The sequence below is a fragment of the Rousettus aegyptiacus genome, unplaced genomic scaffold, assembly GCF_014176215.1.
Source record: "Rousettus aegyptiacus isolate mRouAeg1 unplaced genomic scaffold, mRouAeg1.p scaffold_m13_p_2, whole genome shotgun sequence".
Lineage (NCBI taxonomy): Eukaryota > Metazoa > Chordata > Mammalia > Chiroptera > Pteropodidae > Rousettus > Rousettus aegyptiacus.
Window position 1 is genome coordinate 35,991,615 of NW_023416295.1, and position 18,541 is coordinate 36,010,155.

Here is an 18,541-nt window from a genome sequence, read left to right on the forward strand (position 1 = left end):
GGATATTGCAGATACATTTAAGGTCCCAAAACAGTTGATTTTTAAGTTATTTGAAAGGGAAATTATCCTGGGTGAATCTTACTTAATCAAGCCGAGCCCTTTAAAGAGAGACTCTGGGCCCTTTCTAAAGAGAGAAATTCGCCTTCTGGCCTTGAAAAAGCAAAGAGCCATGTTGAAAAGTGTCTGTGAAGAGAGCCCAGCCTTTCCCTAAATTCTCTAAGAAGAACAGATGTTGTCTCTCCTTCATTGGTTTTGCCATGAATTGTACAGCTGCAAGAAAATGAATTCTGACAACAACCTGAGGGATCTTGGAACCAGATTCTTTCCCCACAGAGTCTGTAGATGAAAATGGAGTTCAGCCAACAGCTTAATTTCAGCCTCGTGATACCCTAAGCAGAGGACCCAGCTGAGGACGTCTATGGGACTCTAACACAAAAAAAGTATGAGGTAATAAATGGCTGGTACACAAGCCATCTCCAAGAATCTCATAATGCAATTAGGTTAGGGTAAACCATTGCCAGCCAGAGACACTTATGATATCAGCATTAATGATGGAGAAAGTGAAGAAAATCAAATGGCCATTTAACATACCAAAATAGCCAACAGGTTCTCAATAAGAACCACAGAAATTGAGAGGGTCTTTTCCATTCCAATTCAATGGGATGAGCAAGAGGTTTGTGTTTAGGTCCAAAAGGGCTGTGGTAATCTGGGCCCTATGAATTTCTCAAAGCTCACGTAACAAAGATAAATTCTCAGAATACAAACAAATTAAGATACACTGTAATAAATTGACTAAAGGAAAATTCCAGAAAAACTTGAGGAGAAGACAGGACTGAAAGTATAAAGCTATACTTTTATCTCTTCAGGAAAATTATAGAACAGAGTTTTAGAGTTCTGAAGCTAAAGAAGATATTAAGCCACTGGTTTTTTTCTTCCACAAAATTCAGCACACCTAATTGCATGCCAAAAATTAAAACCAAAATGGGATTGTGTTCTAATCTCATGTAAAGTTATAATAAGAACATAAAAGAAAATGAAAATAATATCTCTACAAGTAATGAAGTCCTGCCAACAAATCAGATTAAACTTTAGCCTAACTTTTCAAAATGAGCCAAAAAATTAAGAAAAAAATAGATATGAAAAAATGCCATGAATAAGAATTGGAGATGGTGGGGTAGCTGAATGCTGTGTTCACATCCTCCCATGATCGCATCAAAATTACAACTAAACTACAGAACCACCACCCTTGAGAACCGCCTGAAGTTTAGTTGAACAGAAGTCCTAAGGACATATAGAAGAAGCCAGTGATGAGACTGGTAGGAGGGGCGGAGACAAGGAATGGGCAGGACGCACACCCATGATGTGGCGGATAAGAAATGGGAGGGGTAGCTCAGCTTAGGAGGTCCCCCTGTGAGAAGGGAGGGGTCCCAGCCCCATACCTGAGAAACAAGCAGTCAATTTAAAAGCAACCATGCTATGTCATATAATGAGTAAGACAAGGCAACAAAAACAACCAAATTGACACTGCTTTGATGAAACAATAAAAACAAAATAACAGTGCATTTGTATAATGCTACATATATTCTGATTGCATGGTTTCTCACTGACTCAGTTTTGCAACAAAATTTAACTGTTAAGTATTTTGAAAAATTTTCTGATGCAGATGAGACTATTTTCCAGGCACCCAAAACTTTTTCAAAAACAGAAAGTATAATTCTTTTTAAAAAAAAATCAGTCTTTTCCATTGTGAATTTGGATTTACTTGAGAATAAATAAAGCTTACTCGACTTAAAAAATAAACATATACCTACCCAGCTATAGCTGATTAAATACAGTAAATGTTTTGTGTGATTCAATCACCTTTTAATTGAATACTATTTATTCAAGTGCTTGCTACCCTGTGGCTTGTCTTCATAAAGGGCAAATCCTATCTTTGAGTTATCACTGACAGTCTCCCTTTCCAGGATGTAGGACACAAAGCCCACAAATTGATATAGGTGAATTAAAGCTGTGACTGATGCCAATATTCTGATTGTTCAGTCCACCTCTTTTATCACAAGACTAAAAAGTGCAAAATTGTTAACTGAAAGGCCATACCAACTGAGTCCTGAAACTGAGTGTTTAGCTCAGTGATTTGTTGCAATCCATCTAAGATAACACTAAGCTAGAGTCCTTGTACTTACGTCAGTCACTTTAGTTAAATTTCTGGTTGGCGTTTTACTTTTTAAAAACAGCTTACTCGATATGTAATTTAGATGCCATAGAGTTCACCCATTTAAAATATACAATTTAATGGTTTTTAGAATATTTGTAAGATATACAATCATCACTATAATCTAATTACATTTATGTAGAACATTATCATCACCCCAGAAAGAGACCTGTTACTTCCATGTAACAGAAGAACAGAAGAAAGAAGGAGGAAAAAGAGAGAGAGAAGAAAGACAAGAAAGAGGAAAGGAAGAAGAGAGGAGAGCTGCATAGAAAGAATTTCACTTTAAAGAGTAAAATCAATAATTATAAAATTGAAAAATCACTGGAAAGATAAAGTCGGTAAAATTTTAAAAGCATATGTCCCACTTTATTCTAGATGATTTTATCTTTCCTTCCTTTTTCATTATTAAGTATTATTAATTTTTAATTAGTCACAGAATAGGCAAAGGATTCCAAGAAAAGGGCTTTGCAAATGAACAGTGTTCCTGTAGCACAGCACTAAGGCATCTTGGTTTAGTTTTATCACTCTGCAAAACATGAAATTAACTAAGAATGATGGAACTCATTCTATGTGACCTTGGGATATTTGAAACAATAGAAGTATTTTCCTTTAATTCTTACTCTAATACTCAGTTTCAGGACACAACTGGTATGTCCTTTCAGTTCTTAACAATCTTGTGCTTTTTAATCTTATGATAGAAGAGATGGACTGACAATGAAAAAACGGGCATCAGTTGCAGCTTTATTTAATTCACCGAGATTCATCTGCTCCATCTTTTCTAAGGGCATATTCCAATTCTTCTATTCTTTCCTTCTCCAACTGCAAACACCTTTTTCTCTGATTTGTTCTATATCGAAAATGGATCTGGACAGATGATAACATTTCCTCTGAACTTAATTTTTCTTTGAACTTTGCTAGGGCAGCAGAATAAGTGTCACATTCTCCAAATTAGCATAGGACTCCAAATAGCCAACTCCTAAGAATATTTCAGTATCTGGGCTACATTTATTTCACAGATGGATATATATATACAGCCCTGCAGTCTTCTGAGATAAAGTTGCTTTACTACGGATGAAATAGATTTTATCAAAGATCATTCTAGCTAGCCCTGAGATATAGAAACCATAGTAGCCTTCATGCTATAGTCTCCAAAATAAATAAATAAATAAAAATAAAGTACCCTGAATGTGCCCTTTCCTCTTATCTGAAAATGTGCCCTTTCCTCTTATCTGTGAAATACACAGTTACTTTAGATTTACTCCTTATTCTGTCAGAAGCCTCAAAGGAATATATGGAAAAAATTCTCAAGATCACATTAATCTACAGTAAGAAATTTTAGTTATTTGTAAACAAGTGAACTTTGTCTAAGTTCTTTAATGCTAAAAATCATCTTTAAATACTGCATTCCAACATCTTAAGACTTATTCCCACATGGTGACATATTTATACTTGATATAACCTATTCCATAAAACCAAAAATTATAATTTATTACAAAAGAGTTGAAAGGGGCCCATGGACATCACCTAATCACTTTGTTAGAATCCTCTTTTATAATTTTAAAGCATATTAACTCCACTTAAGAAATTGTAAATTACTCAAATAATACAAAGTTTGTTTTCTGAAGAGACCAGAACTATTGCAGTCATCACATGTGATTTTAAAATTTAGATAGATTAAATAACACAGAAATTGAAATCTTCCTGTCACAAATATTATTTTAGAATAGAAAAAAAGTATAAGCCCTTGAAATATTATTTAAAAACTCTCTGTGGTAATTAATGTGTTGAGTTCTCAGAGGAATTGCCAAGTTTGGACATATTGAGCTTTTCCAGCCTCAGCATTCTTTTGAACACTCTGGGAGGGCAAGCATCTTATTTTTCAAATCCTTCACTTAGTTCTTACTAAATTAAGCTCTAAAAAAAAAAACACATAAATCATTTTTTCCAATGAAGATGACTGAAGTGTTATGACTTAAAACAAGTGTCTATTGGCTAGATTCATACTAATAAGTCATAAAAATTATATGTCTAATGGTTACACAGCTGAAGGCAATATTTCAGTTAAAATATATATTCATGCAGCTTCTATGTAAAGAAAATCACAAAGATTTCACTAAACTAGATATGTAACAAAACCTGGTCATCAACAGAAGCATATAAAAATCAATTAACAATTCTAAACACATTTTCCTTAAAAACAACGCTAACTTTATTTTAAAACATTAAAATGTTAGTGTAACAAGCAAACTGAAATAGGAACATCTCTCAATACATATAACGATCCACTTGTATATGTCATTTATTCCCCAAACAGTTGTTTTAACATTTAGTTGTAATAGTGCATAAGGCGAAGGCATAGATTTTATTAAATTATACATATCTTTTATTTAAAGACAGTATCAAAGAATTTGAAAAATCCAAAAGAGATAAACTTACTTCTTTCAAGAAATAGCCCATCTTTAAAAGTAGCAACAAAGATATCTTTTAACCTTTCAATTCCTTATTTAAACAATATTTAATGAGAATTTATATTGTGGCTATTGGGTGAACAAGACTGAATTTACTTACGCTCCAGTGGAGCCCACATATTATCTGGAAAGGCAAATACTGGGGAAAAATGTAATTACACACAAAATGAGAAGCAAAAATAACAAAAAAAAAAAAAACATAAGGTGTTACAGCGGCACATCATTAGAGAACCCTAATTAGTATAAAGACATTAGGGGAGTTTTTCTGAGGAAGCAATGTTTAAGCTACAACTTGAAAGATGTAAGTGAAGTTTACCAAGCAGAGGGAACATTGTGTGTAAAGATTTGAAGGTGTGAAAACATGGCTTTAAAAGAACTGAAAATAGACCAATATAGATGAGAGGAGAGAAAAAGAGGAGGAGGAAAAATCTGTATATAGCTAAAGAAAAGTTGACACCTCAAAGAAACCTGTTGGGCCTATTAAGCAATGGGAAGCAACTCAAGTTGCCTGGGAGATAATAAATCTAAATGTAAATTTGCATATTAATATATGCATATTTTTAAGTGAATACCACAGGAAGAATTAAAAAGCTGTTATTGTAGCTCAGGCAAATATGATGGTAGAGAAACAACGCCTATTTCTGAGAATGGGAAAAAAGTGAATGCATTATATTTAAAAGGGTTAATGGACTGCATTTAGTGTCTAAAAGTAAGGGGGTGGTGAGAAGGCAGACAAAGTGATTACAGAATTACAGTTCTGGAAACAGCGTGATGCCTGGGTAGATCTGGAAGATTGGGTGGATTTCTAGGAAACAGGTATTCCAGGCAAAAAAAGGTTCCTTACATGACTTGATACAATTTTATATTAATTGCTAAATCAGACTTACTGATTACAGAGCTCAAGGCTTTCAGAAAAACTGAAAGATAATTGTAAACCTATCCAGGCATTCCAAAGGGAAGGGTGAAAGCCATGGTGCTTTTCCATTTAAATGGAGAATTGGGTTAGTCATCTGTAAAAACAAGGTTTTGTTATGAAATATTTATTACAGATGAAAAGGCATAATGTGATACTTAAATGGGTTTTGCCTAATCTCCATCATTTTCTCATAAAATTGATTACAAAAATCCTGTTCCAATATGGAATACTGCAGAGATGAGATAAGTGATAATCAAGGTGAACTCTAAGAAGCACTAAAAAGTAAACAGAAAATGTGCATAGTTTGCAATTATAAGGCTGAGAATTTTGTTATAATAATTTATAAGTATAAAATATTTAAATATCACAACACCAGGCAGCTCTTAACTATTGTTTGTATCTATTAGGTGGTTGAGAAGAGAACACATACTATTCTGAAACAAAAACAGAAACAAAACACCTCAGGAGGAAAATGCTTCCTACTACTATATTGAAGTATTGGAGAAGAATCATTCAATCATGATTCTTAACATCTTGCACATAAATTGATGTTCTGTCTCACATCCAGCAGCAATTCCACACTTCAAGTCAGCAATCTCCTAACTTGAGTTGCACAGAAAATTCATAGAAAATACTCTTATATACAGTTGAGTTGTAGACAGATTAGCCGAAAACGTTATCAGTGACTATAAGCAGTGAAGTCGCCTCTTCTTTTGAATACAACTAGCTAATTCTATAGAAATAGCCCAGGAAGTTCAAAAAATACAATCAATAAAACAGTTACCGATTATGCTTAAGATACTGACGCATGACTAACCCCTCAGAGAGACCTCAAATATAAGAGTTCTGACAATGTGAAAAGACCAACCCGCAATGAGCAGAAATGAACAAGTGTGAAATTTCGAGGCATATAAGGTGATCAAGTATTGAAGTTAGGGATGGAGTTGGACAGAACTCAGAGAGAATGGCCTAGCTACCCTTGTCTATGGGTAGAAATGAGAAGGGATTGATAGTTAAATCCACAGCTACAGTGAACTTAACTTTCATTCAATGCTTCTGAACATTGTGTATGGACACCTGTACAGGGTCTCTCTTGTTTTGAATATATTCTTTTGTATTTGAATGGAATGCCAAGCTATAAAATCGTGGTACTTGTCTGAAAGCCAACAATTTCTACAGGTTGGTCAGATTTGTCTATAGAGCAATAATAATTGCACATTTATTTGATAACTTTGTTGCATTTTTCATTACATTTTATTTTTTTAAATATGCAAAAACTGAAAATGTTCTTTTTTTTTTTTTTAATGTTTAATTCTAGGTCATGGATCTGAAGGAGCAGGAGGATGCAATGACGCTCTCACCCTGGAAAGCGAAGCCCAGAAGGGCAGGAGTTTTTGTCTATATTGTTTTATATTGACTCCATAGTACCTAGAATACTGCCAGGCACATGAAGGCTGTTCAATAAATATGTGCAGAACAAAAGAGTGAGTGAATGAATAAATACAATTTCAGATCAGAACTAGGTAGTACAGGTCCACACTGAAGCCAACATTTCCAGCAACTCATAGCATCTGCCTAGGAAGGCTGAAATAATGCCCTCATTGCTAACATCTACAGTCTAACTCTTGAGGACTTGAGGCAGGAAGAAAGAATCAAGACATAGCATAGGAGAAGCCAGATCTTTGACTACACTCTTAGGCATCTCATGTTATTTCAGAAAATATCAGTGGTATACATTATTAATAAAATTTATTAAGAAGTATTGAGAAAGAATGACCAATTTTCTTTGGAAGGCTTGAGCTGAACTGTGTCTTCAGCGTTATGTTTGCTAAGAGTATTTAAGCAAGTCACTTAATTCTCTGAACCTCAACTTTCTCATCTGCACAATGAGAAGATAACTTTCTTATATAGTGAGTTAATTGCAAGAAGAAAATGAGTTACTAAATACAGCAGATGAAGTACCAATGACACCAGTACCAGAGACAAAGCAGGCACTAACTAATTAAGTGGGGTTTTTAAATACAGGCTAAATAATACATAATATTGTTCTGATTCCTGCATTACACCAAATCATACCTACTTGTTAGTGAAATCGCTTAGTTCTGTACTACCAAGGACATTGGTAAAATAACAAATCTGCAATTTGCAAAGAACAAAGAAATCTAAAAGATTCCAAGTTTCTTCAGCATGATATTTATCGCTACCAGGGGAAGAGGAAAAAATTGTCTGGCACCCCTTCAACACAAACTTAAAAGGGTTGTTTGTAATGCAATATTAAGAGTATGACTGGGAATCTGTTAGGCTTGAGAATAATAGGTTAAATAGTCAGTGTTAAAAAGCCAAAAATCTACAGTATAACCTTGAAATAAAAACAATGAAAATATTTTGTTACTATTAGAAAACTCCCAAAGCTCAGGAAATAGAAAAATTTTCTTTATGCCCTATCACACAGATAGACTATTTGCACAGCTCTCTATTTCTAGAATAAAAATCCAGTCATTATGAAAGCCTGACAAAATAGAGTGTCATCTGCCACTTTTTAAAGTGGGTTCAATTTATTTTCTAAATGAAAGTTGGAGATGAAAAGGTGCACTCTTTACTACTTTGAATCCAAACACTTTTTTTTTTTAAATCAGAGTTTATTTTCTTCAACATTATTTATACCGTCTCTGAGAAGTGAGGATAAATAAATGATATGCTCAAACTCTGTACAGGTAAAATATTTTCACTCTACTATTACTTACACTTGTTAGAAAATAACTTTTAGAAACTCTGGTTATTATACTATTTAAGCTTTAAATATATGTTATAACAAAAAATGGGATATACTGTAATTTTGGATAGAATTACACAAAAAAGTAAAAAAGTTACCATGCTCAAAAAATTGTTTTTTTTGTTGCTGTTGAAACCACATAATGACCTTTGTCCTTCACCTTTATTCCTGATTTTTTACACTATTTCTAACATTTTAAATATACAGCAGAATTTTTGGTTGAAATATTTCTCATTTATTTTTTGGCCTAGTTAAAATGTTAAAGGAACATGATGGAAGTTTTTTACTCGCTTGATTTTTGCTTGACTCTCCTCTCTATTCAAGGAATATCTCTCACATCCCTCTGCTGTGCATATTAATCGCATTCTGCTTACTTTATTTATTCTTGTTATCTCAGTTCTGTAATCTCTCTTCAGTGAAAGTGGGAGAATGGTCGAGCACAATGAATAAAGGGCAACTGTGGTAACTGAGTTCCCTGATTCCCTTTATCATCACTAATTGTCTGAATACATCATTGTTTTCTGTCTAATCTAAGATCACATCTTCACTATCCAGACCACGGAAGATAAACAGGGGTTCTGCAGGTTTGAATGCTTGAATCCTCTGCTATATCCCAACTAGTTACCTCTCCCTAGACACGTTGCTTCTCCAGGAATCTGGAATCTGGCATTTCTGAGTAATGGAACATTCATGGTTCCACACCCACCATCAGTTAACAGTTTTCCCCTGTACATATCTTGAGTCGCGGCTTCCTTCTCAAATCTGACACTGTATCCTTCTCTGAATAGCTCACACTTTTCAGTGTAGAGTTCTCTGACTTATTTCCCAGCACAATTCTGAAATGAATTATATATATTTATTTTGTGTTTGTCCAGGGATTTGAGTTTATAAGTAGGATTCGAGTTTATAAGTGCTTAGTTTCTCATAAAGAATAGAAAATCTGTAATTTTCTTTCAAAATATACTTTAATACCAAGTATTAACTTAAATAATAAAAGAGATGTCAAAAGCTCTTTTAATAATCTCATTACCCTGAAAACTTACTATTGCTGTTTGCATTATTGTTAACTTAGGGCATATAACGCGTGGACTTGTGTTCTACACTCTCAAAATAAAAGGTTTATCTTGTAATCTCTTTCTAGAAAACATGCAAATAGAACTATAAAAATGAATATTACATAGGTGAACAAAAAAGTTACACTTACCTGAAATGATTGAAATAGAAGGAAGCGAAGTACAAAAGTATGGGAGAAAATAAAATATGTAACATGTCTAGCATAGAACTAAATGTCACCGAAGATGACAATGGAATACTAAATGTTTGATATTTTTGGATTAAAATGCTTTCCTTCCCATTAATATCTGTTTTCCTCACACAATAGAATATAGTAAATAAAACAAGGACTCTATCTGGGTTCTAATCCCATCTCTGCCATTTGACCCTGGGCAAGTTTACTTCCTCTCTTTGTGCCTAAATGCTCTCATCTGTAAACTAACTCAAAATTCCCCCATGAGGATTAAATGTGTTCATTTGTGCAGTGTTTAACACAAACTATACAATAAGTTAACGTTGGCCATTGTTATTAATATTATTAATGCTGCTAAGGATCCCATGACAGATTTTTAATATTCACTCAGGAGTTTAGAAAACTCCAAACAATGAGGAAGAAAAGGCCCATCAATCCCAAGCAGATAGATTTTCTAGCACAATTACACGTTTATAGTACTGATAAAGTCTAATTTTACATGCCATTAAAATATTTTTGGGATAAACAAGTTAAATCCCCACTAAACTGAGTAAAATGTAAGTTTACATTCCTTTTCTATTATAATTATTATTATATTTTCTTATAAAATATTTAACCAAGAAATTTACTTCCAGCACCCATGCACGCGCGTGCGCGCACACACACACGCACACAACTTGAGTTTATTTGAAACCATTTTTAAAGAGGATTTGCTTACTTCATAGTCATTATTAAGCCATACATTTGAATTTTGAATTATCCTTAAATAGCAAAATTTTTATATTTCATCCTAGATCACGATTAGCAAATAATTTTATTGATGAGTCAAATCAAACAATTTTATTTAAGCAATTATCAAAATTTGAAAGAAAAAAAACTCCCACATAAATGTCAAATAATTTTCCAGACTACAAGTACTAGCCAGCATTTGGCCTTTTATAAAAGTTATTATGAGGCAAAAATTACCCTGTGCTACCCTTGGTACCTCAAAAAAAAAAAAAAATAACCTAAGAATGACTTGAGAGTTTTAATTGTACCATCATATCACCCAGTATGTATTAATGGAATTGTTGTTTAATATTCTGAAACTGCTAGAAAAAGCATAACAGGCAAATATGTTCTGTTCTCCCAGCATGACCCCAGGATATGTAAAGTAGATTTAATATTAAAGTTCTAATTTTGCATTCCAGAAATCTAAATACCACTCGAATCTTATAGAAATTAGTAAAATCTGCATAGGAATGTAACATCTAATTACCTTACATGAGGCAAGCTGGCATTATTGATGACAACTTACATAAAAGGATAAATTTATGTGCCTTATTAAGTTGCTCATAGACCGGTAGGGTTCTCAAAATCAAGTAAAAAAGGCTTTCAATCTAAATTTATTTTCTGTTTCATGTCAAAAGTAGTAATTTTTTCTCCAATTTATCAAATACCTAATTAATTGGGCTAAGGATGTACAATCCATATCCCCACATATATTACAAGATATTTTGTGAAATACCTGGCTCAGCTGGTATATGTCTTCATTCATAGCTTTTTTCCTCTTAAGTCAAAAGACACCCAAAGCTTGAAATCAGTTACATATTTTAAAAAATACTATGCTACAAAAATCCTATTTCAAGTACATTTTACGTGCTAAAATTTACGCCCCCCAAGAAACATTTTCTTCTGGTTATAAAAGTATTATATGTTCCAATGACCTGCTATACTTTAAAAATAAGTTAAGGAGCATAAAATTAAAATCACCTAGAAGTAACCACTGCTAACAATTAGATGCATTTACTTTCAGTATTTAATATTAAAGGGAGTCACATACATAGGGTGTCAAGATCTTACTGTAGATACAGCTGTGTGTCCCAGCTTTGTTCTTTCACTCTTGTTCTTTTTGCATTTTAAATGGCTATTTCCTATGCCATTATGTATTATTTCTCAATGTCATTATTTCAGTTTGCATAATATTCCTTTGTTGAATACAGTAATAATATAATATTTTTCAAAATATCTCTAACAATGTCAGTTGTAATTTAAACACTAAGAATTCCTTACTCAACATCGCCTGTCTCATATAAACAATTGCCTCTTGAACATACTCATTTGGAAGTACCACAACAATCCAAGCTGAAAATCTAAAACAGAATCCAGTATTTTGTTCCCAGATATGTGTGTGTCTGTCTCTTTCTCTCAATCTCTCTCTGTCTCTCTCTGCGTATCTCTCTCTCTCTCTCTCTCTCTCTCTCTCTCTCTCAGTCTCTCTCTCTCTCTCTGTGTGTGTGTGTGTGTCTCTCTCTCTCTCTCTCTCTCTCTCTCTCACACACACACACACACACACACACACTTCCAATCTCAGCACCTATAACCATCATCATAGTCTCAGAAGCCAACAACCTGGGCCACTATACTTAATCCCTCTCTTTTCACCCTTTGTTTTTAATTCACACAAAATCAATTCCATTTTTTTAATATATCATATTTTCTTCATTCCCACCAGCATCTCCTTCTTCAAGCTTCCATTATTTCAAACTTGGATTACTGAAGAGTCTCCTAGATAGCTCTTCTTTCTCCAGCATTGCGCGATTATTCCTTATCTCCACATCGCACCCAGTGTGGGTATTGTAAAACATACATCTTATTTGGTTGTTCTTCTACTTAATTCCTTCCAGTAGCACCTCACTACATTTAGGGTAATGTCAAATTCCTTACATGTCTCTTTAACCTCTTCACCATCATCTCTCCTCTCCACCTCTTACCCAGCCCTACATACTCTTTACTCCAGCTGCACTGAACTGCTTTCAGTTCTTCCAATAAATTATACTTCCTTAGATGCTGGGAGGGTCCCATCCCTTCTGACGGAACAGTCATCCATAGTTTAGACATCATTTCCTTCAGGTATTCTTCTCTAACATGCACCAAATATAGGCCCAGGGACCCTGCTAGGAACACCAGCAGTATGGTACAACCCCTACAGTGGGTTTAGGAAGATCTCCCTAAAATTTATGTTCACTCAGAACTTCAGAATGTGACCTTATTTGGAAATAGACATTTTACAGATGTAATTATTTCAGGATCTTGAGCTAAATCTAATGACTGATATATTTATAACAGAAGAAGACACATCCAGAGACACACAGGGAAGAAAACCATGTGAAGATGGAGCTAGGGATTGGAGTCAGGCTGCTACAAGTCAAGGAACACCAGGAGCAATCAGAAGCTGGAAGAAACAAGAAAAGATCCTCCCCTAAAATCTTTGGAGGTTAGTGTAACCCTGTACATCTTGATTTCAAAATTCTAGCCTCCAGAATTTCTGTTGTTTTAAGATGCCCAGCTGGAGGTTCTTTGTTACAGTGGCCCTAGGAAACAAACACATCTCCCATCCTAGATTTATTGTAAAATATTAATTGTTGTATTTCAAATCTCTCTAGACTATAAACTCCATGCAAAGCAAGAATCAATTCTACTGTTTATAATTTTATGTTCACTGCTAAGTAAATCAATTGGTATATGACAGGCAATTAATAAACATGTATAAAATAGCAAATATATTTTTATAATAACACATATCTATCAAAACTTAAGCAATAGTATTATTTAATCTACATTAATTTTACTGGCAAAATCTTTATTATTTGAGAATTTATGGCCATTAGAATTTGATGGATTTTGAATGACAATTTTGAAGAGGGGTTTTAGCAAACATCAATTGTTTTTACTTGCCCCAGATCCACCCCTATCTTGGTCCCAAGAACTTTGGAGTTTTGGGAGCCTACTCTTTCTGTGAGCACGCAGCCTCAGTCTCAAGAGAATTGTTAATCAAGTGCCATGGTTCCCTGCAGAGGGCAAATGATTCAAACTCAGCCATGCAGACTCCCTTTGTGAGTATGGGAGGGAAAGCATTAAAACAACCATCGGTCCAGATTTAGCTCCATGGCAATACACTTCACAGTCTCTCTCCACTTCCTGCTTTCTGGGTCTCTGGACCAGCTTTGGCTCTTAGCTTTCCCTAGAACTGTTTCATTTGATCACCCTCTGATTCTAAGAGCTAACCCACATCTCATTTCAGCAAAATACCTTTTTTGCTTAAACCGCCCAGACTAGTTTGTTACTTACAACTTAAAAACTGGAGGTATTTGACGGATTCTTCAAACGTAGATGTGATTACTACATAATACGATTACTTGTATAAATAGGTGTTGTTTCACAAATGGCCGCATGATCAGAGAGTTTTCAGTTCAGATTCTAAGACCACTTAGAGATGAAGTATGCAATTTAAAATTTATAATTTGCCAATTTCCTTCTCTGAGCTAGCCACTTCCATTTCTTCATGCATTGTGCGTATTAATGTAAATTCTATTCTCCCACACTTATTTCTGTCTTTATGTATTAAAATTATCCTTTTTTGAAATCGTTTGCTTAAAAGATTTTTATTTTTAAATTTTGTCAATGTAAACCACATTCTAAAAGCAAGTTAAACCATTTTATAAAGGTGTTACTTCTAAGTAAGTAAAGGCTTTGGTATAATAATTGAGACTCTCATAGCATAAATAATTAGTTTATACTGAAAGAGCCACAGTTCGCCACTTTTCAGCACAGAGACCAACATATTTGATGAACATCACTTTGCCAAGTTTTACCATTTCATTCAAATACTAATTAATTTATGAAGAAACTATTTATTACAATTGCATACATATATAGAACATTGGTTTCCTTTAAATCTCTTCATTAAATGAAAACCAATTGTTAATATTATACAGGTAAAGATTAACTTGAATATCATTATTATAACAGAAGCACCAGTTATATAGAGAGATGTACAAAATGTAAATTTTAAATGTACAACCTAAGGTCAGTAAAGCAAAATGGTTTTCTTCAATTTCTTCAATGACTTAAAGGTTATTTTCTTTTGCATTTAAATGGAGATAAAGCATAATACAGTTCCTGAATAGGTTTTGAATTTGCTCTTCACTGAGGCATTTCCCTAGAGATTCTCTTCAGACAAGAGTGTTGTTAGTCTTACTTATTATAACAGAGGAGGAAGAAGAAATTATACTTCTACTATCCTAACACTGCATTACATTTTGTTACCATCTATTCTACTCCTCCCTATCTTGAACGACTGCATCATCTTCCTCACACTTTCTGCCTAGTATATTGTCAAGTCCATGACGATGTATCATTTACTATTTCTAAAAGCTCAAAACCACATTATAATCATGTTTGAATCTAAACTTCATTTATGCTCTAAAATTCTGTCACACTCTCTTGACCTACTTCTTCTGTATATTTATATTGAACATACATTTTCCTTCGTCCTACCCTTAAATTTCTCAGTCTGGCTCCATAATTAGTTCATAATTTCCCTTTCTCTTTCATTTGTTTCCATTTTAGGCTAATATGTAAAAGTTTGGCTATTTTGTTGTTTCAGGTGTCTTCTGCTCTCTTCAACACATCTTTAACATTAGTTTATAACAGATGAAAACCTATTCTGTGCTGGTTATTATATTAGACATTGTCTCAGTGCAATGTACAAACAAGTACTTGATTACTGGAAAAGGAGAATCCCAAAAACAAGCAAAAATGAAAGAACATAATATATCTGGAAAGTTTTATATAATTTTTTATAGATCTATATTAAGGAATGATTAAAGATGAAACTTGAATTTCAAAATCTAGATCACAAGTGTCTTCTGTTTCCTAAGAGTGCTAAATTTAAAAAAAAAATGACATAAACTCATTTGGGTTACAAAAGCCATTTTGCAGAGTAAAGTTTAAAGGGGGAAAGCTCAGAAACGGATTTGACCATTTAGGGGATATTTTGCTAATTTTCACAAAAGACAAAGTCTGTAAAAAAAAGTAAGAGACAGATTGAAAAGAAAAGGTTAAATAATAAAAATTTAAGAAATTGAATAAAAAGATTGGTTAATCAATTAAAGGTCATGAGCATTGAGAAAGAAGGAATTAAAATTGACTCTAAGTTTTCCAATTTGATTATCCAAATAAATAGTAATTCTAATCAGAGAAGTAAGAAATATATATATATATTTTTAATCATAATTTCCACAATCTCCAACCTGCTGAGTTTTGCCCACCTACATAGCTATATCAAACAAATGGAGGTATCTAGAAATCTGATAGAATAAGTAGCCTCTAAGACAGCTTTCGATCTCTGCCTGCTGGTATTCATGCCTTTTTGTAATCCCCTAACCTAGAATGCATGCTGAACCCAGAGAATCACTTTTAAAAGCTAAAAGACTGCAGAAATGGTGCTATATTAGCTTCCTGTGTCTGACATAATAAATCGCCACAAACCATATGGCTTAAAACAACAAAAACATTATTCTCTCACAGTTCTAGAGGCCAGAAGTTTGAAATCGAGGTGTCATAAAGACCACATTTCCTCTGAAGGCTCTGAGAGAAATTTAGTCCCTTACTTCTTCCAGCTTCTGGTGTTTTCAGGTGATCCTTGACTTATGATTATATCACACTACTCCTTGCCTTTGTCTTCACAGTCTCCTCCTCTATGTAAGTTTCGTAAGGACACATGTCATTGGATTTAGGGGTCATTCACTTAATTCAAGATGATTACGCTCGAAACCTTTCATTTAATTACACCTGTAAAAACTCTTTTTTCCAAATAATGTCACATTCAGAGGTAACACTGGTTTAACTTGAACATATCTTTTTGGAAGTCATCATTCAACTCACTACAGGTAGGATGATCCTTCTTAGATTTGATTACAAAAGAACATGGTTTCCACCATAGGTGCTCACTTTTCCTCTCTTGGATTGCTTGTCCTAGAGGAAGCCAGCTTCCATATCATGAGGCAGCCTTATAGAGAGAGACCCTCCCTGGTTGATGTGGACCCTTAGCTCAGCTGAGTTTTGGAATAAACCATAACTCCAGCAGAGAGCTTCACTGCAGCATCATGAGAAACCTAGAGCCAGAGATGTGGGGTCAGCTGTGCCCAGGTTCAGGGCCCACAGAAACTGTGAGATCATACATGAGCACTGTTTTTAGGCTGCTAAGTTTTAGAGTGATTTATCACAAAACAATCGACAACCAATATGGAGCTCAGAAAGTGTCTAGGGTAGGTCAGCAATAATTAAGACAAGCCATGGAAATTAATTCAGTTTTACATTTACGAAATATATATGAAGTATGCTCTATAAAACAAACATGGCAGTGAGTTTTATTTAGACGTAAATTTATGTCAGTAATGATAAATGATGACTCAGTCCCCAAGAATCTTATAGTCTCAGCAAATGATAGACAAGACAGCAATGTACCATATGACAAAGAAATGTGAATAGTGTGTTAAGGTACATAGCATATAGGAGAAGGAGCTGGTTCAGATTTCAAAAGTCAGGAAGGACTTCCTGAAGAGGCTGAATTTTTAACTTCCATAAATTTACCTACTTAATTATTAACAAAGTTCCCTTTCCTTTTAACAATGCAATATTTAAGGTACTTCTAAGTGGTAAGGACAATTTTCTTACCATTACATTAAGACTCCTATAATAAATTTATCTAAGCTCTTAGGGCAATAACATATCCGCTTCTGTGACTTCTGGAAAGGCTAACGTTAAATTATTAATACAAGATGGTTATAAATCAAATCAGGTCTTTACATTGTATTTCATATGTTTTATTTGCTGTAACTATTTTAACTTTTATACTTTAAGTTTAAAGAAACCCATAACATTTTAAATAGTAAACAAATGAATCCTCGATTACATAGAAATTACAATGAAACTTTAAAAAATGTTGAGTGCTCTAGCAAAGATATGAGCAAAATACAATAAGAGAAGAATGAAGAAAATTCTGTGTTCAGAACCAAACCTATTATTTTACTAACACAAAAATCCCACTTTTGCTATTTATCCATTTCTGTTAACACTGTCAACCTATCATTTCTTGCCTAAGATAAAAGACCTTCCCCTTAACCTCACGCCACTCCTACTACTACCAAATTTTATTTATCCACACTCTGTTTTATATTTATACTACTCTCACTCTAGATAAAGTTTCTATTGCTTCTTTTTTGAATTATTGCAAAGTTTAAAAACATTATTCAAAGTTTAAAAACAAGACATCAGACTTAATGTCTTTGGAAGACCTTATCAATTAATAACCCAGTACCTGCATTTCAAGTACATCATTGAATATGATCCAGTTGTTACACTGTCATGGTGTATTATATTCATTTGTTTGTCATGTAAATCTCATCTGCTACACTATATACAACTTGGAGGTGAGGAATATGTCTTCTTCATCTTTGTTTTTTCTACAGTTTTTATAATAGTGTTTTTGCAAAAAGCAAGTGTTTAAAAAATGCTGATGAAAATAAAAGGAAAAGTCTACAGATTATTCTCCCTTCCTTTGGGTTTGCCCTCTCTTCATTAGTCAAACACACATATCACTTCCAGGTTAAGCTTCTTAAAGGACAACATGGGTCATCTTATTCCCCTGCTATTGACCCTCACCATATAATGATGAAATATAAATGCTTAAATTTAGGTATCCAAATCACAGAAGGTATTTTCCACCTTTCCAATTTCCTGAATATCTACCGTGCTGTCTCAGCTCTGTACTTTTGCTCCAACTTGGACCTCTATTTAAATGTTCACCTGCCAAAGTCTTAACTACCTCAAAAAGCACAATTCAAATTGATGTCTCATTTGTTAAGTGTTCTTAATCTCTCAAGATGAAAGTACTTTCGTTAGCAATTGCCCTTTCCTTTTACTTACTTTTCGGCACTTAGTATATCCTAGCAGTATCTAAGATACCTAAGAAACTAAAATATGTGTCTTATCTTACTATATTTTATTGAAAATTAGAAGAGGCAGAAAACTATTTCTGTGTCTCCTGTGTCTAACGTTTACCATCACCAACATTATCACTCAAATAATCACAGCAGTT

General features: G+C 33.8%; 1 protein-coding gene across 9 annotated transcripts in view; it reads right to left on the reverse strand.

The window, feature by feature from the left end:
- The window catches only part of GULP1 (GULP PTB domain containing engulfment adaptor 1), a 202,677-nt gene that overhangs the window by 111,429 nt on the left and 72,707 nt on the right, over window positions 1-18,541 (reverse strand). The window lies entirely within an intron of this gene.